The sequence below is a fragment of the Cygnus olor genome (genome assembly GCF_009769625.2).
Source record: "Cygnus olor isolate bCygOlo1 chromosome W unlocalized genomic scaffold, bCygOlo1.pri.v2 SUPER_W5, whole genome shotgun sequence".
Classification (NCBI taxonomy): domain Eukaryota; kingdom Metazoa; phylum Chordata; class Aves; order Anseriformes; family Anatidae; genus Cygnus; species Cygnus olor.
This window is the reverse complement of record NW_024429076.1, coordinates 756,300-784,003: the sequence shown is the minus strand read 5'-3', so window position 1 is coordinate 784,003 and position 27,704 is coordinate 756,300. Positions and strand designations below refer to the sequence as shown.

The 27,704-nt window shown below is 48.7% G+C and overlaps 1 long non-coding RNA gene across 1 annotated transcript; it reads right to left on the bottom strand.

Annotated features, from left to right (window-relative positions):
• Window positions 1–391: 391 nt before the first annotated feature.
• On the bottom strand, window positions 392–10,488 carry LOC121062973. The gene is made up of 3 exons (XR_005815766.1): window positions 10,478–10,488; window positions 6,505–6,508; window positions 392–606 (listed from the first exon to the last, which is right to left on the bottom strand). It is a non-coding gene; the product is annotated as an uncharacterized LOC121062973 (long non-coding RNA).
• Window positions 10,489–27,704: the final 17,216 nt, after the last annotated feature.

The following is a 27,704-nucleotide window of genomic DNA, read 5'->3' as shown; positions in this document are numbered from 1 at the left end:
TCCATGGTCATTTGTTTCAATAGTGCAGTTTCAATTAACCACTGTACTAGTCCTTTTACACAGGGGATAATGCAACAACCAATGGCTGTCAAAACTCCTGCTACTACGATCAAGGATGTAAATATGGACAGTACCATCCCTTTCCATTTACCAAACCAAGATTCCAACAATCCGGTGATGGAAGTGCCTGTCCCTAATTTTTCTGCCAATTCACTGGCAAGGGTGGTAAACCCTCGCAATGCTCTAGTTACTGTGCCATCCGGGGCAGTATTGTTGGGTATAAAAGTGCAACAATGGCTGCTCAGTATCACACACACACACCTCCTTTCTCTGCGAGCATCATATCTGTTATAAATTACTCTTAGTCAGAGAGAATTTGAATTAAGTCAATTAGTTTATTGAGTAAGCGATCAGCAAGCAAAACAGCGCTGGGCGGCCGGGGAGCTCATGCTCCTCCAAACGGTGCGCAACTTCCCCCTTTTGCAGTCCCCTTTTATCATCAGGCTCTTCCGGGGTTACGTGGCTTTCTTCTACGCGGCTGCGTCAGTTGTTGCTAGGGAGTCGTCTCTGTCCCTCTGGTGGTCGCACAGATGAAGGCAGTCATCCCTCTCTCTCTTCCTTATTTGGTTATATTAGTCCTCAAGACAGGGGAGTACGTTATCGGTTTAGCAACCCACTATTTACACAATGTTCCCTTAGCCATGTATCTGAGATATCCTGTTTCTGGGGGATGTCTCAGCATTCCAACCTTGAGCAACTCCCTTTCTTCCCTTCTTAATGTAGCAAAATAATGAACAAACATTCTTATTGTCCATCACAATATCTAATGCTATTCTGTTTTCCCAAGCCATTTTGCTGGTGGCATCTAGTTGTTCAGCGATTCCTCTTCTTGCATCCCTTGTATAATTTATGAATCTCTGCTGATTGTAATAAATATAATTAATCCAATCCACATTCTTATTGATTGTTACCCACCAGAACAGTGACTCAAACCCTGCAGCAATTTGATTCCTGGCTTTCTGTTCATCGGGAACTCCTCTGGGCACCCCAATAGAATCTATGTATACTCTATCATCGAATGATACTCCTAAGCTTCTTTTACTTCTTCTGGTTATTTGTGATGTTTCTCTTTCAAATGCCAGGGTGAAGGGTATAGCTAATTGAACAAGTGCACAAGTGCCTCCCCAATTAGATGGTAGGGTGGACCATAAGATCTTCCCTCCACAGTACCACCAGAGATCTGCCCCGGGGATCTCAAGTCTTGAGCAGTTTCCCTCAAGTCCTTGGTAGCATTCAAGATCTTTGTGCACAAGGCAAATTCTCCCAGATGCCGGGTAGCACTCACACCCTGCCGTGAGAGGCAAGCTGTATGGTTACCTATAGCTGTAGAGAATGCAGGGGGAACCCTGATATTGCTATCACGCAAGGAAGGGAACAGCAAAGAGAGAGACTTACAGGCCTCATTTCCCCAGGCAGTCTTTTCTTGGTACAATGCAATCATACATCGCATCCCCTGGGAATCCTTGGTCCACCCCAATGGGAAGGGCACTATCTGGGCAGTCGGTCGTCCCGAGGCACAAGCATAGCAATTGCTATGGTTGAGACTCTGGACAGTATATTTGACCCATTCTATCCAGGCATTCACATCCCCATACCCTGTTTCAATCTCAAATGTTTGAACTGCTGCATTTCAAAGAGGGCCTCCTGTTTTCTCTCCTGTTTTCTCCTTGAGTTTCTCCCTTTCTCTGATGGCAATAGAGGATCGTTTCCATACAGCTATTCTCAATCTGGCTGTTGGGTCTCTCCCAGTTATTTGTTCTCTCTGCTCGGTTGTCATTGGGCATTTACATCTCCACAAGCTAACACCTCACAAGCATCAAACGTGACGGACTGTGGTGCATAATCCTCTGTCACATTCACCCATATTTTGACAGGGTATCCTGTCTTTGCTGTTATCTGGTCATGCCTTTTCCAAGTTGTCAATTGACCAAGGCCTTCTGTGAGGCCTACAATCACTAAAAAAAAAAAAATAATTGATTTTTCCCTGTCATTATTTTTAACCCTTAGGTTTCCAAATAATTATCAATACAAAGAATATGATGTACACTACTACTAGAACAAAAACCCCTTGGGATCACTTTGATTCGCTATAGGCCAGTCCTTTCTCTCACTCGCAAGTCACACTCATTAGTTACCTGTGAAAATAAAAAGTTAGTTTACAATTGTAAGATTTTATCCTGCTCAGAGTCTATTATGAGATTTTTCTTTTTGATTTCAACTTCCAACAAGTCTTCTGTAGGAACAGCTTCCCAGGTACTAGGGTCAACGGATGCCTTCACTTGAGTATAGTGAGTCCAACCTTTTTACGCAGTTCTTACGGCTGTTTCAGTGTGTAGTAATGGTCCTTCCCATTCAGGCTGTAGTTGATCCTTTCCAGGTCCGAATCAGGACCCAATTTCCCACGGGTCCTGAGAGATGACAAAGAAGAGAACAACCCCAGAATACAGTTCTTAAGAAAACTCTCTTGTTTCGAATTGTGATATCTCATCCCTTCTGCCCAGATAGGGTAATCCAAACAGCATTTCATATGGTGAAACTCCTATATCCTTTCTTGGTGCTGTTTGAACCTGCAGGAGTGCTAAAGGTAAGCATTTTACCCAAGGAAGTTGGGTTTCTAACACTAATTTAGTTAATTGCTTCTTTAATGTCTGGTTCATTCGCTCCACCTTCCCAGAAGAGGAGGGGTGCCAGGGGGTGTGAAAATCCCAATAAGTCTCTAAGGCCTGCATTAACCCTTGCAGTACTTGTGAAGTGAAATGACCTCCTTGATCTGAATCAATGTTTTCAACTATCCCATATCTAGGGACTGTTTGCTCCACTGATACCTTAGCCACCGTGTTCGCAGTGGCAGATAGGGAGGGGAAAGCTTACACCCATCCAGTCACGTGGTCAATTAGGACAAACAAGTACTTAAGTCTCCCTACTTAAGGGCTACAGGCACGTTCCTGCTTGTGGGACACCCACCATGGCAATCGCAAATAAAATTGCTACTTCACTGAGATCCTCGCCTGAGCTAATGTTATTGGCTACTGAGTGTTTCTCACAATTTGGGGGCTCGTCCGGGATCCAGTCACCTACCGGGGAGCCCCACCGCTGCAGCAGCAGGAAGGCATGCCCCACTGATTTCAGCGGTGTTGTGGTTTAAGCCGGTCAGCAGCTAAACACCACACAGACGTTCACTCACCCTCCCCCCTCCCTCTCTGGGATGGGGGAGAGAAACGGGAAAGTGAAGCCTGTGAGTTGAGATAAAGACAGTTTATTAAGACGGGAAAATAACAGTAATAATAATAATGATACTACTACTAATACTAATAATGTGTACGAAACAAGTGATGCACAGTGCAATTGCTCACCACCCGCTGACCGATGCCCAGCCTATCCCCGAGCAGCCGCCCCCGCCCCCCACCCCGGCTAGCCACCCCTATATATTGTTCAGCATGACGTCAGATGGTATGGAATACCCCTTTGGCCAGTTTGGGTCAGCTGTCCTGGGTCTGTCCCCTCCCAGCTCCTGCTGCATCCCTAGCCTGCTCACTGGAAGGACAGAGCGAGAAGCTGAAAAGTCCTTGGCTTGGTGTAAGCACTGCTCTGCAACAATTAAAACATCAGCATGTTATCAACACTCTTCTCATTCTAATCCAAAACATAGCACCCTACCAGCTACTAGGAGGAAAATTAACCCTGTCCTAACTGAAACCAGGACATATATCCACCCCTTATTCCATACCATTTATGTCATGCTTAGGTTACACCCTTTCCAATACATTCTAATTAGTCACCATTTTCATCTATGGTATATAGAATGTCCACTGAGTTTGCATATTCTGTGACTGACTTCAGGCTCCATCTGTCCCAGCAGTCTTTTAGGGCAGAAGAGATGGTGTGTGATGTTGGATTATCACATGTTGAAGCCCGTTTTCGTTCCATCACATCTCTGTGCTTGTCCATTTCTATCAAAATTCATTCATTATTATCTGCGTGGCTGTTACTGTGATACTATTAATAGGATCTTGACATATAGCAATCATGGTAGTGTTGACATACAGTATTATATAATAATTAACATACTACAATTCAACTCATGGGCTATTCTCACCCAGTATTAAATCCCCTTGAGTTACACACCGGACCTCCCCATTCTTTTGCATTAGCCACTAAGTGCACCCAGGTCCCTGAGCAAAAGCAATCCCACGAATGGGCTTGCCTTTTCCTGAGGCGGGAGTAGCCCAGACTGTCTTACCCAGCATGTTTCTTACGTGCACTACAGGAACTTTATCCCCTTCTACAGTGCGTAACAGGTTTGATTGGGCAGGTCCAGCTCGGTTGGCAGATCCTCTAGTATTGACTAACCAGGTGGCCTTTGCCTAATGTGTATCCCAATTTTTGAATGTCCCAGCACCCATTGCTTTCAGTGTAGTCTTTAACAGTCCATTGTATCGTTCAACTTTCCCGGAGGCTGGTGCATGATAGGGGATGTGATACACCCACTCAATACCATGTTCTTTGGCCCAAGTGTCTATAAGGTTGTTTCGGAAATGAGTCCCATTGTCTGACTCAATTCTTTCTGGGGTGCCATGTCGCCATAGGACTTGCTTTTCGAGGCCCAGGATAGTGTTCCGGGCGGTGGCATGGGGCACAGGATATGTTTCCAGCCATCCGGTGGTTGCTTCCACCATTGTAAGTACGTGGCGCTTGCCGTTGCGGGTTTGAGGGAGTGTGATGTAATCAATCTGCCAGGCCTCTCCATATTTATATTTCAGCCATCGTCCTCCATACCAAAGAGGCTTTGACTGCTTGGTTTGCTTGATTGCAGCACGTTTCACAATCATGAATAACCTGTGCTATAGTGTCCATGGTCAGGTCCACCCCTCGGTCACGAGCCCATCTGTATGTTGCATCTCTACCTTGATGGCCTGAGGTGTCATGGGCCCATCGGGCTATAAATAATTCACCTTTATGTTGCCATTCCAGGTCCACCTGAGCCACTTCTGTCTTAGCAGCCTGATCCACCTGCTGGTTGTTTTGATGTTCTTCAGTAGCCCGATTCTTGGGCACATGAGCATCTACATGGCGTACCTTTACAACCAGGTTCTCTACCCGGGCAGCAATATCTTGCCACAATGCAGCAGCCCAGATGGGTTTGCCCCTGCGCTGCCAATTGTTCTGCTTCCGTTGCTGTAACCACCCCCACAGGGCATTTGCTACTGGCGACTTTTCTCGTTCAGCAATATCTAAAGCCAGCTGGACGGCTTTCACTTCTGCAAACTGACTCGATTCGCCTTCTCCCTCAGCAGCTTCTGCAACTCGTCGTGTAGGACTCCATACAGCAGCTTTCCATCTCCGATGCTTTCCCACAATACGACAGGACCCATCAGTGAACAGGGCATATTTCTTCTCATTTTCTGGTAGCTTGTTGTACAGTGGGGCTTCTTCCGCACCGGTCACCTCCTCCTCTGGTGGTATCCCAAAATATTTGCCTTCTGGCCAGTCCATAATAACTTCCAAGATTCCTGGGTGACTGGGGTTTCCTATTCCAGCCTGCTGCGTAATCAGTGCAACCCACTTGCTCCATGTAGCATCAGTTGCATGATGTGTAGAGGGGACCCTTCCTTTGAACATCCAACCTAGTACCGGCAGTCGGGGTGCCAGGAGGAGCTGCGCTTCAGTACCGACCACTTCCGAAGCAGATCGAACTCCCTCATATGCTGCCAATATCTCTTTTCGGTTGGAGTGTAGCGGGCCTCAGATCCTCTGTATCCCTGACTCCAGAACCTTAGGGGTCGACCTCGAGTTTCCCCAGGTTCTTTCTGCCAGAGGCTCCAGGTGGGACCATTCTCCCCGGCTGCGGTGTAGAGCACATTCTTTACATCTGGTCCTGTTCGGACTGGCCCAAGGGCTACTGCATGAACTATTTCCTGCTTAATTTTTTCAAAGGCTTGTCGTTGCTCAGGGCCCCATTTGAAATGATTCTTCTTACGGGTTACTTGGTAGAGCGGGTTTACAATCAGACTGTAATTTGGAATGTGCATTCTCCAAAACCCCACGACACCTAGGAAAGTCTGTGTTTCCTTTTTGCTAGTTGGTGGAGACATAGCTGTTATTTTGTTGATCACATCCATTGGGGTTTGACAACGTCCATCTTGCCATTTTATTCCTAAAAACTGGATCTCTTGTGAAGGTCCTTTGACTTCATTTTGGTTTATGGCAAAACTGGCCTTCAGAAGGATTTGGACTATTTTCTTCCCTTTCTCAAAAACTTCCTCTGCAGTGTCACCCCACACAATGATGTCATCAATATACTGCAGGTGTTCAGGAGCTTCCCCCTGTTCCAGCGCAGACTGGATCAGACCATGGCAAATGGTAGGGCTGTGTTTCCACCCCTGGGGCAGCCGATTCCAAGTATATTGGACTCCCCTCCAAGTGAAAGCAAACTGTGGCCTGCACTCTGCTGCTAGAGGGATGGAGAAAAATGCATTAGCAATATCAATTGTGGCATACCACTTGGCTGCCTTTGATTCCAGTTCGTACTGGAGTTCTAGCATGTCCGGCACTGCAGCACTCAGTGGTGGCGTGACTTCGTTCAGGCCACGATAGTCCACTGTTAGTCTCCACTCACCATTAGACTTTCGCACTGGCCATATGGGACTATTAAAAGGTGAATGGGTCTTGCTGATCACTCCTTGGCTCTCCAGTTGACGAATTAGCTCGTGGATGGGAATCAGGGAGTCTCGGTTGGTGCGATATTGCCGCCGGTGCACAGTTGTGGTAGCGATTGGCACTTGCTGTTCTTCGACCCTCAGCAACCCCACAACAGAAGGGTTGTAGACAGCAACCCTACAACAGAAGACCAGGCAAGGTAGACAACTGTTTAATGTCCTCCATCTCCAAGGCAGCTATGCCAAAAGCCCAGCGGAACCCTTTTGGGTCCTTGAAATATCCTCTCCTGAGGTAGTCTATGCCAAGGATGCACGGAGCATCCGGGCCAGTCACAATAGGTTGCTTTTTCCACTCCTTCCCAGTTAGACTCACTTCAGCCTCCAATACAGTTAACTGATGGGATGCCCCCGTCACGCCATAAATACAGATGCGTTCTGGCCCTTTACAGCTTGATGGCATTACAGTACACTGTGCACCAGTGTCTACTAAAGCCTTATACTTCTGTGGGTCTGACGTGCCAGGCCATCGAATCCACACAGTCCAATAAACCCGATTGTCCCTTTCCTCCCCCTGGCTGGAGGCAGGGCCCCTCTAATCCTGGTCAGAATCTTCGTTTCTGTGTCTAAAGGACTTCCTGCTGGAAGTTGTAGCAGCAAGCTTCTCAGAGAACCCCTTTTTTCCGACTGTTTTCTTTTGAAACTCACGTACCCGTGCCTCTAGGGTCGAGGTAGATTTTCCATCCCATTTTCTCATGTCCTCTCCATGGTCACGTAGGTAAAACCACAGGGTGGCACAGGGTGTGTACCCACCATATCGTCTTCCTTGCACGGATGAACAATTAAAACAGCATGTTATCAACACTCGTCTCATCCTAATCCAAAACATAGCACCCTACCAGCTACTAGGAGGAAAATTAACTCTTTCCTAACTGAAACCAGGACAGATGGCAAACAGGGCATGGTGTGTCAGTCAGGGTGTGGTATGTCAGTTTTTGCTGCAGTTCACATGGGAGGATGCAGGGAGGGCCCGGAAGCTTGGCCAGCTTGATCAGAGTGCAGTGGTATCCATCCAGCAGAAGGCCGTGGCCTCTTGGAGCTCAGCACCCTCCACAAGTGATACAGCCTCCCAGACAGAGCTCCAGGAGGACTACCTGCTCCTACTCCTACCTACTCCAGGAGGACTGCCACCCAAGTGTCAAGTTACAGGGTGTGCCCTACTCTTATGCCAGTTCAGGACGGCAGGAGTGAGCACACCTGTCGGAGGTGTGCCCAGGTGGAGGCACTCCTTCACCTAGTGACAGAGCTCTGGGAAGAGGTGAATAGGCTGAGGAGTACAAGGGAGTGCTCCTTACCTTCCCTGAGACAGGCTCAGCAGGCAGAAGGGACAATCCATAGGGGGGTTTCCCTATCATCTCTCCACCCAGCAGTGACCTATAGGTTAAGGGGCATTGGCAACAAGTTCCTGCCCGCTGCAGCAGGGGCGTCCCCTCAGGGACTTGCCAATTTCCCAGGTGCCTGTGTACAATAGGTATGAAGCTTTGCAGGTTGATCTAAGCAATATTGAGGAGCACAGTACATCTGGCTTGAAGGTGACACTGAGGTCATGTCAACCTGTGCCCTGCATTAAAAGAGCTCCCAGGAAGAAAAAAAGATGTGTCATTGCCATGGGAGACTCCCTTCTGAAGGGAACAGAAGGCCCAATATGCAGACCAGACCCACTTCATAGGGAGGTCTGCTGTCTCCCTGGGGCCTGGATTAGGGATGCGAAGTGAAAGCTTCCTGCCCTCGGACTATTACCCGTTATTAATTTTTCTGGTAGGTGGTGGTGAAACTCCAAGAAGTCAGAGGGTAATCAAAAGAGACTTCGGGGCCCTGTGACAACTAAGTAAGGAGTCATGAGCACAGGTGGTGTTTTCCTCTATCCCTCCAGTTGCAGGGAGTCATGAGGTGAGGAACAGGAAGAGCCACCAAATCATTATCCAGCTCCGAACCTGGTGTCACCGGCAGAACTTTGTTTTTTTTCGATCACGGATCAGTTTACAAAATACCAGGCCTCCTGGTAATGAACAGGGTTCACCTGTCTCTAAGGGGGAAAAGGATCTTTGCTCAGGATTTAGGAGAGTTCACTGATAGGGCTTTAAACTAGATTTGAAGGGGGAAAGGGATAAAACCTGGTTTGCTAGAGATAAGCCTGGGGGCAGTATGCCAGTCATCGTGGGACAGTGTGCTAGTAAGGTCCATTGGTCTGCCATCCCAGTAGAGGCAGGGGATGGAGAGCCATGTGGCACCAAAGGCACAAGGGACATTGACAGGTTAGAAATTACAGAATTGCCCGGGAATGGTCAGGCAGGAATTAGGGCTTCTCCCCCAAAAAAGGTGGCAGGTTTGCTAGCCCAACTGAAGTGCATCTACACCAATGCACGCAGTATGGGCAACAAACAAGAGGAGCTGGAAGCCATTGTGCAGCAGGGTTATGACACAGTCACTTGGACTGAAACATGGTGGGATGGCTCGCATGAATGGAGTGCTGCAACAGATGGCTACAAACTCTTCAGAAGGGATAGGAAAGGAAGGAGAGGCGGTGGGGTAGCCCTGTATGTTAGGGAGTGTTTAGATTGTCTCGAGATTGATAGTGGTGATGACAGGGTTGAATGTTTATGGGTGAAAATTAGGGGGGAAGGCCAATGAGGCAGATGTTCTGATGGGCATCTGTTATAGACCACCTAACCAGGACAAAGAGGCAGATGAAACATTCCACAAACAGCTGGGAGAACTCTCACAATTGCTAGCCCTTGTTCCCATGGGGGACTTCAACTTACCAGATGTCTGCTGGAAATACAGCACTGCAGAGAGGAAACAGTCTATGAAATTTCTAGAGTGTATGGAAGACAACTTCTTGACACAGCTGGTGAGTGAGTGAACTAGGGACTGTGCCCCCTGTGGTGGTTTTTACCCAGCCAGACAGCTGAGCTCCACGACAACCACTCTCTCACTCCCCCTTCTCAAAGGGAAAGGGGCAGAAAAATATAATGAAAAGGGCTCAAGGGTTGATATACGGACAGGGAGATCACAAAAATTATTGTGATGGGCAAAACAGACTCGGAGCAGGGAGATATTAAAATTTATTGCCTATTACTAACAAGCTAAAACAGTGAGAAACAAAGGAAAGAAACCAAAAACACCTTCCCCCCATCCACCCTCTTCCACCTCCTCCCCCCGAGCGGTGCAGGGGAACAGGGGAATGGGGATTGCTGTCATTCTATAGCACTTCGTCTCCACCGCTCCTTCACACTCACTCTCTTCCCCTGCTCCAACATGGGGTCCCTCCCACAGGATGCTGCCCTTCCCAAACTGATCCTTCGTGGGCTTCCCACAGGCAGCAACTCTTCAAGAACTGCTCCAAATATGGGTCTGTACCACGGGGTCCATCCATCAGGAGCAAACTGCTCCAAGCTGGGTCCCCCACAGGCAGCAGCTCCTGCCAGATCACCGGCTCCTACGTGGGCTCCTCTCCACGGGCTACAGCTCCGTCCTGGAGTCTGCTCCAGCAGGGGCTCTCCATAGGCCGCAGCCTCCTTCAGGTCAGATCCACCTGCTCCACCGTGGTCTCTTCCATGGGCTGCACCATAGAAATCTGCTGCGCCGTGGTACCCCATGGGCTGCAGGGAGACAGCCTGCTCCACCATGGTCCTCACCATGGGCCACAGGGGAACTTGAGCACTGGCACCTGGAGCACCTCTTCCCCCTCCTTCTTAACTGACCTTGGTGTCTGTAAGGCTGTTTCCTCACTCCTCATTCTCCCAGCTGCTGTTCCACAGCGTTTTTTTCCCCCTTTCGTAAATATGTTCTCACAGAGGCACAAACAACATCACTTATTGGCTAGGCTCTGAGCAGCAGCGGGTCCCTTTGGAGATGGCTGAAACTGGCCCTTATCTAACATAGGGCAGCTTCTGGATTCTTATCACAGAAGCCACTCCTGCAGCCCTCCACTATCCAGACCTTGCCATGTAAACCCACTACATTAAGGAAGAGGGAAAAAATGAGCCAAGGATGCAAGGAAGCACAGAGAGAGGAAAAAAAACCTTCCCATCAATGAGCGATGTTTGGCCACGTCCTGGGAAGCAGGGCCTCAATATGCATAGTGGTTGTTTGGGAGGACAGCTATCTTTATAATGAAAGCCCCCCCTCCCCTCCCCTTTCCCACCTTTTATTGCTGAGTGTGATGTCATATGGCATGGAATACCCTGTTGGTCATCTGCCCTGGTGATGTCCCCTCCCCACCTCCTGCCCACCCCCTGCCTACTGGCTCTTGGGGGGGGAGGGGTTCGGAGGGAGTGCCAGCATTGCTCAGCAATAGACAAAACATTGGTGTGATACCAGTGCTGTTCCAGCTACAAGTGCAGAGCACAGCACTCTATGGGCTACTGCAGGGAAAGTTAACTCCATCCCAGCCAGACTCAGCACAACCTCCACCCCTTATTCCATAACATTTGTGCCACACTCAGGTCCCACATACTTTAGTATATTGGTATTATCACCACCGTTCGCTGTCCTTTATCAGATATATAGATAAGTACTTTTCATTATAAAGGCTTCTCCTAAGAACTGTTGATGATTTAGGCTACATCTGCCAAAGTGGTCACTCAGGACAGGCGGAGTTGGATGTCTGGATGCCAGCACCAGTTTAGCTCGAGTCACTGCTGCACTTGCCCAGTTCCTTGCAAAGTCGACCTGTCATTGGTTCTGCAGTGTCTTCCTACAACACATAGCTTAGATTACAGATTACTTTTCTCCCAAGGTTAAATCTCCTTGAGGCACACACCTGATATCCCCATACTTTTGCATCACCCACCAGGTATACCCCGGTCCTTAGGCGAAGACAATCCCACGAGTGGGTTTGCCTTTTCCCATGGCAGGAGCAACCCGCACTGCCTTCCCCATCCACTTCCCTACATGCACTACAGGGACTTTAGCTTCTCCCACAGTGTGTAGGGGTTTTGTTTCAGCAGGACCAGGACAGTTGTCAGATCCTCTGGTATTAACTAGCCAAGTGTCTTCTGGTAGATTTATGTCCCAGTGTGTTCCACGTCCCAGTGTTTCCACATCCTAGCACCCAAAGCTCGTAACATGGTCTTGAACAGTCCATTGTACCTCTCAACCTTCCCAGAGGCTTGTGGGTGATAAGAGATGTGATACACCCACTCAATGCCATGCCTCTTGGCCCTGGAGGTGACAAGATTGTTTCAGAAGTGAATCCCATTGTCAGACTCAATTCCCTCTGGTGTTGCCTGTGATTCTGAGGTCTCTGCCTCAACCCTGGAGCTACTAACATTTCTACATCCTCTTTCCTGCTCATTCAACTTCAAACATCTCTGTCCAATACTAAATGCCAAACAACACCTTTTTAACACCTACTATTTATCTTTCTCTTGCCTGTCCTTTTCTTATGCCAGCACCAAAGGCTCAGTCAGGGCCAAATTGATTCCACACTTTTTTGCCACTCAGGATGCTGCCTAAATGTAAACAACGTATCAGCATACAATACTTCATCCCATTTTTCTTCCCTCCTTAAAAAAAAAAAAAAAGTTGTAACAGAGTATTATAATTGAAAGTTTCATTCCTAGCTCATTTTTCCATCATCCAGTTTATACAGCAGCCACCATAGATTACAATATTTTATCAAATTTTCCCTTGTCGCGACCCCACACAGGGGTCCGGCAATCTGTTTCCAGTGTTTCAAGATACACCCCAAAGGTGACTTTTTCAGGATGGTTCCCTTAGACAACCCCCCCACCCATATTAAATATGAGTAGTAAGACTGTTGACGTAGTCTACCTAGACTTCAGCAAGGCCTTTGACACGGTCTCTCATAGTATTGTCCTGGAGAAGCTGACAGCCCATAGCTTGGACAGGTACACTCTGCTGGGTTAAAAACTGGCTGGACAGCTGGGCCCAGAGACTAGTGGTGAATGGAGTGAAATCCGGCTGGCGACCGGTCACGAGTGGTGTTCCCCAGGGGTCGGTGTTGGGGCCCATCCTCTTTAATAGCTTTCTTGATGATTTGGATGAGGGAATTGAGTGCACCCTCAGTAAGTCTGGAGACGACACCAAGTTGGGGGAAAGTGTCAGTCTGCGGGAGGGTAGGAAGGCCCTGCAGAGGGACCTGAACCGGTTGGATCGATGGGCAGAGGCCAATGGGATGAGGTTCAACATGGCTAAGTGCCGGGTCCTGCACTTTGACCACAACAACCCCATGCAGCGCTATAGGCTTGGGGGAGAGTGGCTGGAAAGCTGTGCAGAGGAAAAGGATCTGGAGGTGCTGATTGATGCTCGCCTGAACATGAGCCATCAGTGTGCCCAGGTGGCCAAGAAGGCCAACGGCATCCTGGCTTGTACCAGGAATAGTGTAGCCAGCAGGACCAGGGATGTGATCGTCCCCCTGTACTCAGCTCTGGTGTTGTGGTTTAGCCCGGCTGGCAGCCAAACACCACACAGCCGTTCACTCACCCTCCCCCCTCCCTCTCTGGGATGGGGGAGAGAAACGGGAAAGTGAAGCCTGTGAGTTGAGATAAAGACAGTTTATTAAGACAGGAAAGTAATAATAACAACAATAATAATAATAATAGTATTAATAATAATAATGTGTATGAAATAAGTGATGCACAATGCAATTGCTCACCACCCGCTGACCGATGCCCAGCCTATCCCCGAGCAGCCGGCCTCCACCCACCCCGGCTAGCCACCCCTATATATTGTTTAGCATGACGTCAGATGGTATGGAATACCCCTTTGGCCAGTTTGGGTCAGCTGTCCTGGGTCTGTCCCCTCCCAGCTCCTGCTGCACCCCTAGCCTGCTCGCTAGCAGGACAGAGCGAGAAGCTGAAAAGTCCTTGGCTTGGTGTAAGCACTGCTCTACAACAATTAAAACATCAGCATGTTATCAGCGCTCTTCTCATTCTAATCCAAAACATAGCACCCTGCCAGCTACTAGGAGGAAAATTAAGTCTGTCCTAACTGAAACCAGGACATCTGGTGAGGCCGCACCTCGAGTACTGTGTTCACTTTTGGGCCCCTCACTACAAGAAGGACATCGAGGCCCTGGAGTGTGTCCAGAGAAGGGCTACAAAGCTGGTGAAGGGCCTGGAACACAAGTCCTATGAGGAGTGGCTGAGGGAACTGGGTTTCTTTAGTCTGGAGAAGAGGAGGCTCAGGGGAGACCTTATTGCTCTCTACAACTACCTGAAAGGAAGTGGTGGGGAGCTGGGGGTCGGTCTCTTCTCTCAGATAACTAGTGACAGGAGAAGAGGGAATGGCCTCAAGTTGCGCCAGGGGAGGTTCAGGTTGGAAATTAGGAGACATTTCTTCTCAGAAAGAGTAGTCAGGCATTGGAACGGGTTGCCCAGGGAAGTGGTGTAGTCACTGTCCCTGGGGGTGTTCAAGGAAAGGTTGGACCTGGTGCTTAGGGACATGGTTTAGTGGGTGACATCGGTAGTAGGGTGATGGTTGGACCTGATGATCTTGGAGGTCTTATGATTCCTTAATCCTAAACCTTAATGATTCTATGATTCTCTTATATATATATGTACAATCCAAGTAAAGAAAAACAAATCTATAGTTCCAACACCCCAATTCCTATAACCAAACCAAAAGACACATTGGGGACTCTAACTCCTTTTTCCATCTAAATGGGGACTTGAACCCTTGCCTAGGCCCTAAACCCAACCCTGCGCAGCTTTCGCTGCATCTTGCAAGCAGGCATAATGGGGACTCTAACTCTCCCCAACCAAATGGGGACTCAAACCCTAGTCCAGGTCTGAAACCCAGCCCTGCATAGCTTTCGCTGCCTCTTACAGGAAGGTAACCAAATTTTCCAAAAGAATGCCTATATATTTACAAAAAAGTGTTCTTCACTCAGGGGCTCTTCAGTCCAGGGATCAATGTCCTCTCCAAGAATCTCTCGGTGCTGGCTGAGGTTCCACGATCCAAGGAACCGTTGAGGCTCAAGAGCTAAGTCCCATCTGGGGTGCCAAATTGTTACTGTAAAAGTCGATCAAAGAAACTCTTTAAGACTCAATTTGGAGTTTTAGAAAAAAGGCATTCGTTAATTGCGGTGCCGGACGAACAGGGGATCGCTCCACCTAGTGTGCATGCAGAATAGTCCAAGCTACAGGGTTTGTATACAGTCAGAACAGAGAAAGAAACCAAAAGCACCTTACCCCCCCCCCGCCCCTTCCACCTCCTCCCCCCGAGCGGCGCAGGGGAATGCGGGAATGGGGGTTGCGGTGAGTCTATAGCACTTCTCCTCCACCACTCCTTCTTGGACGCTCTCTTCCCCAGCTCCAACTTGGGGTCCCTCCCATGGGATACAGTCCTTCCCAAACTGATCCTGCGTGGGCTTCCCACAGGCAGCAGCTCTTCAAGAACTGCTCCAAATATGGGTTCGTACCACAGGGTCCATTCATCAGGAGCACAGTGCTCCAACCTGGGTCCCCCACAGGCAGCAGCTCCTGCCAGGTCACCTGCTCCTGTGTGGGCCCCTTTCCACAGGCTTGTTGTGGTTTAACCCAGTCGGCAGCTAAGCACCATGCAGCCATTCACTCACCCTACCCCCTCCCTCTCTGGGATGGGGGAGAGAATCAGAAAGAAATGAAAGCCTGTGGGTTGAGATAAAGACAGTTTATTAGGACAGAAAAGAAAGGAAAATAATTATAATAATGATAATAGTACTACTAATAATAATGTGTACAAAGCAATTGATGCACAATGCAATTGCTCACCACCCGCTGACCAATGCCCAGCCAGCAGGACAGAGCAAGAAGCTGAAAAGTCCTTGGCTTAGTGTAAGCACTGTTCTGCAACAATTAAAACATCAGTGTGTTATCAACAGTATTCTCCACCACAACCGCTCTCTCAACCGAGGTCCGGTTGACAGTCCTGTAGTTTCCCAGGTTCTCCTTATGACCCTTCTTATAGATGGGTGTCACATTAGCAAGTCTCCAGTCATCTGGGACCTCTCCGGATGGCCATGACCGCTGATAAATGATGGAAAGCGGCCCAGCAACTGCACCTGCCAACTCCCTCAGTACCCTCAGGTGCATCCCATCGGGGCCCATAGATTTGTGGGTGTCTAGCTTGCCTAAATAACCTCTAACCCAATCCTCTTCAACCAGGGAAATGTCTTCCTCTGTCCAGCTTTTCTCTCCTGTTTCTGGGCTCAGACGTGCGTGGGGGCTAGCCTTAGCAGTGAAGACTGAAGGAAAAAAAGCATTCAGTAACTCAGCCTTCTCTGTATCTGCTGTCACCAAGGCATCCGCCTCATTTAGCTCACCCACATTTTCCTTAGTCTTCCTTTTGCTGCTGATGTATTTGAAGAAGCCCTTCTTGTTATCCTTGATTTCTCTTGCTAAATTTAATTCTAACTGGGCCTTGGCCACCCAAGTGGTCTGTCCCTTCTTCAACATCATGTATGCTTTCTTCTTCTGTTTAAGTTTTCCCAAGAGCTCCTTGCTCATCCATGCAGGTCTCCTGCCCCCCTGCTCGACTTCTTTCTCATAGGGATGCACCGATCCTGAGCTTGGAGGAAGTGGTACTTGAAAATTGGCCAACTCTGCTGGGCCCCCTTTCCCTCTAGGGCCCTGGCCCAGGGGATTCCTACAATTAGGTTCCTGAAGAGGTCAAAGTTAGCTCTCTTGAAATCCAGGGTTGCGGTCCTCCTTTTTGCCCTGCTTCCTCCTCGCAGGATCTTGAACTCCATCATCTCATGATCACTGCAGCTGAGCTGGCTCTCAACCTTCACTTTTCCAACTAGACCATCTCTGTTTGTTAGTACCAGGTCCAGCAGCGCCCCTCTCCTTGTTGGCTCACCTACCACCTGTGTCAAGAAATTATCCTCAGTGTTCTGCAGTAACCTCCTGGAACATTTGTTCTGAGCTGTGTTGTCTTCCCAGCAAATATTGAGGTGGTTAAAGTCCCCCATAAGAACCAGGGCCTGCGAACGTGAGGCAACTTGCAGCTGCCTGTAGAAGGCCTCATCCGCTTCCTCTTCCTGATCCGGTGGCCTGTAGTAAACACCCACCACAATGTCACCCCTGTTGGCCTGCCCTTTAATCCTCACCCATAGGCCCTTGACTCGCACTTTGTCCCCCCTATGCCAAGCTGTATAGATTCCAGTTGCTCACTCACATAAAGAACAACTCCACCACCTCACCTTCCTGGCCTGTCCTTCCTAAAAAACACAAAGCTGTCCATGGCCACATTCCAGTCATGAGAGCTGTCCCACCATATCTCAGTAATTGCGATGAGATCATAGCCCTGCAACTGCATGAACATCTCCAGTTCCCCTTGTTTATTCCCCATGTTGCGTGCATTTACATAGAGGCATTTGAGTTGGGCTGCCAATGTGTCTGCCTTTCTGGATGGGGCAACTATAACTCATCCATGTGGGCCTATGGTAGCTCTCCTGTTAAGTTCCGTTCCCTCTCTAGGTTCTGGGCATTCTTTGCCGTCTCCGCTGTTTAGCTGGCATGAGTACGATGGCACGTCATCCCGTACCTTATCGTCAGCATCCCTGATGATATCCCCCTCCCCAACTGAATCGAGTCTAAAGCCCGATCAATGATCCAGAGCCGATCAATGGTGCCGGAGTAGAAGCCTCCCCGTGGCCCACAGAGAGGCCCATGGTGGAGCAGGCTGACCCCCCCCCACCCCAGCCCATGGTGTACCACAGTAGAGCAGATCTCCAAGCTGCAGCCCGCGGAGAGGCGTCCACACAGGAGCAGTTGTTTGGGGGGGGGGGGGGGGGGGCGGAAATCTGCTGCCAATGGGGGTCCCAAGCCAGAGCAACCTGCTCCTGACAGATGGACCCCGTGGCACAAACCCGTACCTGGAGCAGCTCCCAAAGAGCTGCTGCCTGTGGAAAAACCCACACAGGACCAGCCCTGGAGAGAGAGCACCCTGCGGGAGGGACCCCACGCTGGAGCAGGGGAGAGAGCGACCATCAAGGAGTGGCAGAAACAAAGCACCACAGACTGACTGCAGCCCCCACTCCCGCCCCCCCGCACCACTCAGGGCAGGGAAGAGGTGGAAGAGAGTGGAAGGGGGAAGGTGCCCCCAGCTTGTTTCTCTGTTTCTCATTGCTCCAGCCCATCAGCAATAGGTAATAAACTTTATTAATCTCCCTGTGCTAAGCCTGTTTTGCCTGTGACGATAATTGTTGCTTTGCATGGGGTTGTTGTGCTCCAAGTGCAGGACCCAGCACGTTACAGGCTGGGGGAACAGTGGCTGGAAAGTTGCCTGGTGGAAAGGGACCTGGGGATACGGGTCGATAGCTGTCTGAATATGAGCCAGCAGTGTGCTCAGGTGGCCAAGAAGGCCAACAGCATCCTGGCTTGTACCAGAAATAGCGTGGCCAGTAGGACAAGGGAAGAGATTGTCCTTCTGTACTCAGCTCTGGTGAGGCCGCACCTTGAATACTGTGTTCATTTTTGGGCCCCTCACTACAAGAATAGTCAGAGATCTGCTGCTCCACCTGTTCTGTCATGAGTCTATGGGGCCAGGTGGGATCTACATGAAGGTGCTGAGACAGTTGGCGGATGCGATTGCTGGGCCGCTTTCCATCATTTATCAGCGGTCATGGCCATCCGGAGAGGTCCCAGATGACTGGAGACTTGCTAATGTGACACCCATCTATAAGAAGGGTCATAAGGAGAACCTGGGAAACTACAGGACTGTCAACCGGACCTCGGTGCCAGGAACGGTGATGGAACAGATCATCTTGAATGCAATCACGCAGCATATGTGGGACAATCAGGGGATCAGGCCCTGTCAGCATGGGTTCATGAAAGGCAAATCCTGCCTGACCAACCTCATCTCCTTCTATGACAAAAGATGGATGAGGGAAAGGCTGTTGACGTAGTCTACCTAGACTTCAGCAAAGCCTTTGACACGGTCTCCCATAGAGTTCTTCTGGAGAAACTGGCAGCCCATGGCTTGGACAGCTACACTCTTTGCTGGGTTAAAAACTGGCTGGACGGCTGGGCCCAGAGAGTAGTCGTGAATGGAGTGAAATCCAGCTGGCGATCGGTCACGAGTGACTTCCCCTTCCCCTTCCCCTTCCCCTTCCCCTTCCCCTTCCCCTTCCCCTTCTGTGAGGCCGCTGTCTCCGGTGCGATATTAGGATTATAGGGAGCATAACTGGATTCCTCCTCCGAAAACAGAACCTTATTGTTTACATATAAATTTCAAGCCTGAATTTTCATCAGACCCATATTTTGGCCAAAATGCTGAAGTTCCTTTTATTAGCTTTTTAGGCCAGACAATTACACAATATCAAACCATATTTAATTACATATTTTTTAATCTTTTTCCCTAGTTTTTGGGTTGTTTTTCCAAATCCTTACCATTCTCTCCATCGGTCTATCTTTAGGCACAGTCCCGGGGCCTCCAACCCCACCCTGCTGACTCTTGGAACCCTTAATCCCCATCTTTTCCTGACGTGCTGCTGTGGACTTTACCATACACAGGGTGTTGTGGTTTAGCCCGGCTGGCAGCCAAACACCACACAGCCGTTCGCTCACCCTCCCCCCTCCCTCTCTGGGATGGGGGAGAGAAACGGGAAAGTGAAGTCTGTGAGTTGAGATAAAGACAGTTTATTAAGACAGGGAAAAGAATAACAACAACAATAATAATAATAATAATAATAGTATTAATAGTAATAATGTGTACGAAATAAGTGATGCACAATGCAATTGCTCACCACCCGTTGACCGATGCCCAGCCTATCCCCGAGCAGCCGGCCTCCACCCACCCCGGCTAGCCACCCCTATATATTGTTCAGCATGACGTCAGATGGTATGGAATACCCCTTTGGCCAGTTTGGGTCAGCTGTCCTGGGTCTGTCCCCTCCCAGCTCCTGCTGCACCCCTAGCCTGCTCGCTAGCAGGACAGAGCGAGAAGCTGAAAAGTCCTTGGCTTGGTGTAAGCACTGCTCTACAACAATTAAAACATCAGCATGTTATCAGCGCTCTTCTCATTCTAATCCAAAACATAGCACCCTGCCAGCTACTAGGAGGAAAATTAAGTCTGTCCTAACTGAAACCAGGACATCTGGTGAGGCCGCACCTCGAGTACTGTGTTCACTTTTGGGCCCCTCACTACAAGAAGGACATCGAGGCCCTGGAGTGTGTCCAGAGAAGGGCTACAAAGCTGGTGAAGGGCCTGGAACACAAGTCCTATGAGGAGTGGCTGAGGGAACTGGGTTTCTTTAGTCTGGAGAAGAGGAGGCTCAGGGGAGACCTTATTGCTCTCTACAACTACCTGAAAGGAAGTGGTGGGGAGCTGGGGGTCGGTCTCTTCTCTCAGATAACTAGTGACAGGAGAAGAGGGAATGGCCTCAAGTTGCACCAGGGGATGTTTAGGTTGGAAATTAGGAGACATTTCTTCTCAGAAAGAGTAGTCAGGCATTGGAATGATTTGCCCAGGGAAGTGGTGGAGTCAGCATTCCTGGGGGCGTTTAAGGTAAGGTTGGACGTGGTTCTTGGGGACATGGTTTAGTGGATGACATTGGTGGTAGGGTGATGGTTGGACCAGATGGTCTTGGAGGTCTTTTCCAACCTTAATGATTCTATGATTTAAGTAGAGAGAAATTTCTTCTCTCTCTCTCTCTGTGCTTACGCGTGGCCTTTGCTTGTTTTGTGTTTTGTTTTTTTTTTCCCCTCTTCCTTTTCCCTTTCATTAAATTATCCTTACCTCAACCTATGACCTTTTTTTTTCTTTCCAGCATACTTTCTTCTCCCCATCTTCTGAGGAGGGGGAGCGATAGATCAGTTGTGGTAGAGTTCAGCTGCCCAAAAAGGTAAAACAACCACAGTCCATTTTGGCACCCAACGTGGGGCTCGAAGCATTGAGATAACAGCAGATTTGATCAAAACACTTATGATTAACACACTTACTTGCTAGTCACCATGTTTGATTTGCTGTTAATATTTTTCTGTGTGATCCTGTCTTATGCACTCCATGCCATGTTCTCCTTTCTCCAGTATATCCGGTCAGAGATTTTACTAAAATCTGTGCTTGTTTTTTTCAGATTGCTGTGCTGTAAAGCACTGGCCTTGAGCCTAATCTGGTATTCAGGCCCTGCATTGTTATCATTTATGTCCCTTGGAAACTATCTTTTTGAGAATATTAAGAACTACACTCTTGTATTTTCCTCCTCTGGAAGTCAGTTTGTGGATGATATCAGGAATGGTACCTCCTTCTTCTTTCCCTGTGGGCTAATTACAGCAGCTTTAGAGCATTATGAATGTCCATGGGTAACCAGCATACTCCTTTTGCTAGGTCTGCAGACCTAGATTAAGCAATTAGCTAAGAATACCACCCAGGAATCTGCCCGAGACAGTGTGGTGGTGGGTGGCAAGATGGGTGGGAGGATATGGGCATCTACCTGTCATGGTTATCTCCTCCGATGCTTTTGAATGTCACCCCTGAACAAATGTGAAATCTTAAAAAACTGATAGAATGTTTGAAAGATGTATGCCCTGACCCTGGCAAAGCCAGGGGGAAAAGGATTTTTGCCCAGGAGTTAGCAGGGCTGATTGATAGGGCTTTAAACTAGATTTGAAGGGGGAAAGGGACAAAACCGGGCCCGCCAGTGATAAACTATGGCACTGCATGTCAATATTTGAGGGACTGCATGCTAGTGAGACCCTTCAGTCTGCTCCATGAGGGGCTGGGTTCAATGAAAGACATCTGAAATGTTTCTATACAAATGGATGCAGCATGAGAAACAAGAAGACCTAGAAGCCTTGGCCCAGTCCCAGAGCTATGACATCATTGGCATAAGCAAAACCTGGTGGGAAAAGGCCTCTGACTGGTGTTTTGCGATGGACGATTACAGTCTCTTCAGAAGGGACAGGCAGGGCAGGCGAGGCAGGGGGCTGTTGCTCTATGTAACGGAGTCATTGGACTTTATGGAGCTTGCAGTCAGTGTCAATGCAGTTGAGAGCCTCTGGGTAAGGATCAAAGGACAAACAAATAAAGGGGATGTCATTGTGGGAGTCTACTACAGACCACCCGGCCATGACGACACTGATGAACTATTCTTTAAAGAACTGAGAGATACTTCTTAGATCAGCTGCCCTTGTCCTTATGGGGGACTTCAACCTGCCAGATGTCAACTGGGAATATCACACAGCTCAGACAAACAAGTTCAGGAGATTCCTGAAACACCTTGATGATAACTTCTTGGTACAGGTACTAAGAGAGCTGACTAGGTCCCTCCTGGACCTGCTGCTTGCAAACAGGGAGGGGCTTGTGGGTGAAGTGGCGATAGGTTGCTGCCTTGGCCATAGTGACCACAAGGCAGTCAAATTCAAAATCTTTGGTGATAGGAGGAAAACTGCAACCAAAACCTCAACCCTGGACTGGGGGAGAGATCATTTCAGACTGCTCAGGGAACTAGTTAGTAAGGTCCCCTGGGAAACTGCTTTTAAAGACATTGGGGTCCATCAGTGCTAGTCAGTTCTTAAGCACTGCCTCCTAAGAGCACAGGAACAGGAACAGGCAATTCCAAAGTGTCAGAAGTCAAGCAGGAGGGGCAGAAGGCCAGCTTGGCTGAGCAGGGATCTTCTTCAAGAGCTTAGGCGATGTGGTGGTTTTACCTTGCTAGGCAGCTGAACTCCACCACAACCGCTCTCTCACTCCCCCTCCTCAGAAGAGGAGGGGAAGAAGTACAGGAAAGGACAACTCATGGGTTGAGATAAGGATAATTTAATTAAAGGGAAAAAATAATTATTAAGGAAAGATTATTATTCATTAAACAATTTAACTAAAGGGAAAAAAGGGAAAAGGGAAAAAAAAAAAAAAACAACCACAAGTAAAGGCTGTGTGGAAGTGCAGAGGAAAGAAATTATTCTCTACTTCCCACAAATCAACGATGCTTGACTACGTCCTTGAAGCAGGGCCTCAATGCACGTAGCCGGTGTTCGGGAGGACAGACGTTTTCACCACGAGAGCCCACCCCTCCCCTCTCCTTCCTTTTTCCACCTTTTATTGCTGAGTGTGACACCATATGGTATGGAATATCCCTTTGGTTGGTTTAGGTCAGCTGCCCTGGTGATGTTCCTTTCTCGCATTTTTGCCCACCCCCAGCCTGCTGACTCTGGGAGGGTTAGAGAGAGTCCTGATGCTGTGCCAGCACTGCTCAGCAGCAGACACAACACTGGTGTGCTACCAGTAGTGTTCTAGCTCCAAGTGCAGAGCACAGCACTGTGTGGGCTGCTGCAGGGAAAGTTAACATCCCAGCCAGACCCAGTACAGGTGAAAAAAGAAAGTGTATTGCCGCTGGAAGCAAGGTCGGGCGATATGGGAGGACTACAGGGATGCTTCTTGCCTTTGTAGAGGGAGAATCCGGGCAGCCAAAGCTCAATTAGAGTTGAAGCTGGCCAGCAGTGTGGGGGACAATAAAAAAGGCTTTTTAAAGTATGTTAATGGGAAAAGACCAGAGCAAACATTGTTTTGATACTTGATGAGGATGGTCACCTCACAAACAGGGACATAGACAAAGAAGAGACGTTTAATGCATTTTTCACCTCTGTCTTCAACACCAGCTATGGGCCCTGGGACCCCAGCTGCCCTGAGTTGGAGGACTATGACTGTGGGAATGATAAACTCCCAGTCAACCCTGAACTTGCGCAGGATTTGCTGCTCCACCTGGTTCCATACAAGTCCATGGAGCCTAATGGGATTCATGCCAGAGTACTCAGAGAGCTGGCTAATGTCATTGCAGGACCACTCTCAAATATTTTTCAATGGTCTTGGGAATCCAGAGAGGTCCCGGTTGACTGGAAGCTGGCAAATGTTGTACCAATTTTCAAGGAGGGCAAGAAGGAAGATCCTGGCAATTACAGGCCTGTCAGTCTCACTTCAGTGCCTGGTAAAATTATGGAGAAGATTATTCTGGGAATTACTGATAAACACCTGAAGGACAGTGCAGTCATTGGTCAGAGCCAACATGGGTTCACTAGGGGAAGGTCATGTTTAACAGACTTAATTTGCTTCTATGACAAGATCACCCAGCTAGTTGACCAAAGGAAGCCAGTTGATGTAATCTTTCTGGACTTCAGTAAAACTTGCGATATTGTACTTCACTGTATCCTTCTGGACAAAACAATCAGAATACACTTAGATAAAAGGATAATAAAATGGGTGAACAATTGGCTGATGGGTCAGGCCCAGAGAGTTCTTGTAAATGGGGTTACATCAGGCTGGCGACCTGTCACTAGTGGGGTTCCCCAGGGCTCCATTTTAGGACCAGTCCTCTTCAATGTTTTCATAAACAACTTTGATGAATTACTTGAAGGCTTTTTGAGCAAGTTCATGGACGATTCCAAATTGGGTGGAGCACTTGACTCCATCGAGGGTGGTGAGGCCTTGCAGAGAGATCTGGACAAATTAGAGCGCTTGGCAATCACCAACAATATGAAGTTTAACAAGAGCAAGTGCTGGATTCTTCACCTGGGAAGGGGCAACCCTGGTTATATATAAAGACAGGGGGATGAGATGCTGAAGAGCCGCCCTGCAGAAAGGGATCTGGGGGTTTTGATCGACAGCAAGATGAACACGAGCCAGCAGTGTGCCTTGGTGGCCAGGAGGGCCAACCGTATCCTGGAGTGCATCAAGAATGACTTTGCTAGCTGGTTAAGGGAAGTGATTGCCCTGCTCTACTCAGTGCTGGTGTGGCCTCACCTTGAGTACTGCGTGCAGTTTTAGGCGCCACAGTATAAGAAAGACATAAAGCTGTTAGTGTCCAAAGGAGGGCAACAAAGATGGTACAGGGTCTAGAGGGGAAGACGTATGAGGAGCAGTTGAAGTCACTTGGACTGTTCAGCCTGGAGAAGAGAAGGCTGAGGGGAGACCTCGTCACGGTCTACAGCTACCTTGCAGAGCAGAGAGGAGGCGCTGATCTCTTCTCTTTAGTGACCAGTGATAGGACCCGAGGGAATGGAGTCAAGCTGCGACAGGGGAGGTTCAGGCTGGATATCAGGAAAAGGTTCTTCACCAAGAAGGTGGTCAAGCACTGGAACAGGCTCCCCCGGAAAGTGGTCATGGCACCGAGCCTGCTGGAGTTCAAGAAGCATTTGGACAACGCTCAGACACATGGTCTGTTTTTTTGGGTGGTCCTTTGGGGACCTAGGAGTTGGACTCAGTGATCCTCGTGGGTCCCTTCCAACTCATATATTCTATGATTCTAAAATTCATTTGTCATTATCTGTGTGACTGTTACTGTGATACCATTAATAGCACATATAGCAATCATGGTAGCAATGACATACAGTATTAGATAATAATTAACATAATACAATTCAACTCATGGGCTATTCTCACCCGATATTAAATCCCCTTGAGGTACACACCGGACCTCCCCATTCTTTTGCATTACCCACCAAGTGCATCCAGGTCCCTGGGCAAAAGCAATCCCACGAATGGGTTTGCCTTTTTCTGAGGCAGGAATAGCCCAGACTGTCTTACCCAGCATGTTTCTTACATGCACTACAGGGACTTTATCCCCTTCTACAGTACAGAACGGATTTGATTGGGCTGGTCTGCCTTGGTTGGCAGATCCCCTAGTATTGACTAACCAGGTGGCCTTTGCCAAATGTGTATCCCAATGTTTGAATGTCCCAGCACCCGTTGCCTACAGTGTAGTCTTTAACAATCCATTGTATCGCTTGATTTTCCAAGAAATTTGTGCATGATAGGGGATATGATATACCCACTCAGTACCGTGCTCTTTGGCCCAAGTGTCTATGAGATGGTTTCCTATTCGAGCCTGCTGTACAACCCACTTGCCACGTGGCATCAGTTGCATGATCACAGAATCACAGAATCACAGAATGTTAGGGATTGGAAGGGACCTTGAAAGATCATCTAGTCCAATCCCTGTGCCGGAGCAGGAACACCTAGATCAGGTCACACACGAACGCGTCCAGGCGGGTTTTGAATGTCTCCAGAGGAGACCACAACCTCTCTGGGAAGCCTGTTCCAGTGCTCTGTCAACCTCAACATGAAGAAGTTTCTTCTCATATTTAAGTGGAACCTCCTATGTTCCAGCTTGCACCCACTGCCCCTTCTTCTATCATTAGATGTCACTGAGAAGAGCCTCACTCCGTCCTCCTGACGCTTGCCCTTTACATATTTATAAACATTAATAAGGTCACCCCTCAGTCTCCTCTTCTCCAAGCTAAAGAGACTCAGCTCCGTCAGCCTTAATGTATCAAGGGAGCAGTTCCTTTGAATATACAGAACAGCACCAGCAGTCAAGGTGCCATGAGGAGCTGTGCTTCAGTACCGACCACTTTCGAAGCAGATCGAACACCTTCATACACTGCCAATATTTCTTTTTCGGTTGGAGTGTAGCGGGCCTCAGATCCTCTGGATCCCCGACTCCAAAACCCTAGCGGTCGACCACGAGTTTCCCCGGGCTCTTTCTGCCAGAGGCTCCAGGTGGGGCCATTCTCCCCGGCTGCGGTGTAGAGCACATTCTTTATATCTTGTCCTGTTCGGACTAGCCCAAGGGCTACTGCATGAACTGTCTCCTGCTTAATTTGTTCAAAGGCTTGTCGTTGCTCGGGGCCCCATTCGAAATCATTCTTCTTACAGGTTACTTGATAGAGTGGGCTTACAATCAGACTGTATATTGGAATGTGCATTCTCCAAAACCCCGCGACACCTAGGAAAGTCTGTGTTTCCTTTTTGCTAGTTGGTGGAGACATAGCTGTTATATTGTTGATCACATCCATTGGGATTTGACGACGTCCATCTTGCCATTTTATTCCTAAAATCTGCATTTCCTGTGCAGGTCCTTTGACTTTATTTTGTTTTATGGCAAAACCGGCCTTCAGAAGGATTTGGACTATTTTCTCCCCTTTCTCAAACACTTTCTCTGCTGTGTCACCCCATGCGATGATGTCATCAATGTACTGCAGGTGTTCAGGAGCTTCCCCCTGCTCCAGCGCAGACTGGATCACTCCATGGCTAATGGTAGGGCTGTGTTTCTACCCCTGGGCAGTCGATTCCAGGTGTATTGGACACCCCTCCAAGTGAAAGCTAACTGTGGCCTGCACTCTGCTGCTAAAGTGATGGAGAAAAATGCATTAGCAATATCAGTTGTGGCATACCACTTGGCTGCCTTTGATTCCAGTATGTATTGGAGTTCTAGCATGTCTGGCACTGCATCACTCAGCGATGGTGTGACTTCGTTCAGGCCACGATAGTCCACTCTTAGTCTCCACTCACCATTAGACTTTCACACTGGCCATGTAGTTCAATAAGGTTCAACAAGGCCAAGTCCCTGATCCTACACTTTGGTCACAACAACCCCATGCAACTCTACACGTTTGGGACACAGTGGTTAGAGAGTTGTAGAGGAAAAGTATCTGGGGGTGTTGGTCAATGGTCGCCTGAACATGAGCTGACAGCGTACCCTGGTGGCCAGAAGGCCCATGGCATCCTGGCTTGTACCAGGAATAGTGTAGCCAGCAGGGCCAGGGAGGTGATCGTCCCCCTGTACTCTGCTCTGGTGAGACCGCACCTCGAGTACTGTGTTCACTTTTGGGTCCCTCACTACAAGAAGGACATCGAGGCCCTGGAGCGTGCCCAGAGAAGGGCTACAAAGCTGGTGAAGGGCCTGGAACACAAGTCCTATGAGGAGTGGCTGAGGGAACTGGGTTTCTTTAGTCTGGAGAAGAGGAGGCTCAGGGGAGACCTTATTGCTCTCTACAGCTACCTGAAAGGAAGTTGTGGGGAGCTGGGGATCGGCCTCTTCTCGCAGATAACCAGTGATAGGACTAGAGGGAATGGCCTCAAGGTGCGAAATTATGAGGCAAATCTTCTTAGAAAGAGTAGTCAGGCATTGGAAGGGGTTGGCCAGGGAAGTGGTGGAGTCACCGTCCCTGGGGTTGTTTAAGGAGACGTTGGACATGGTGCTTAGGG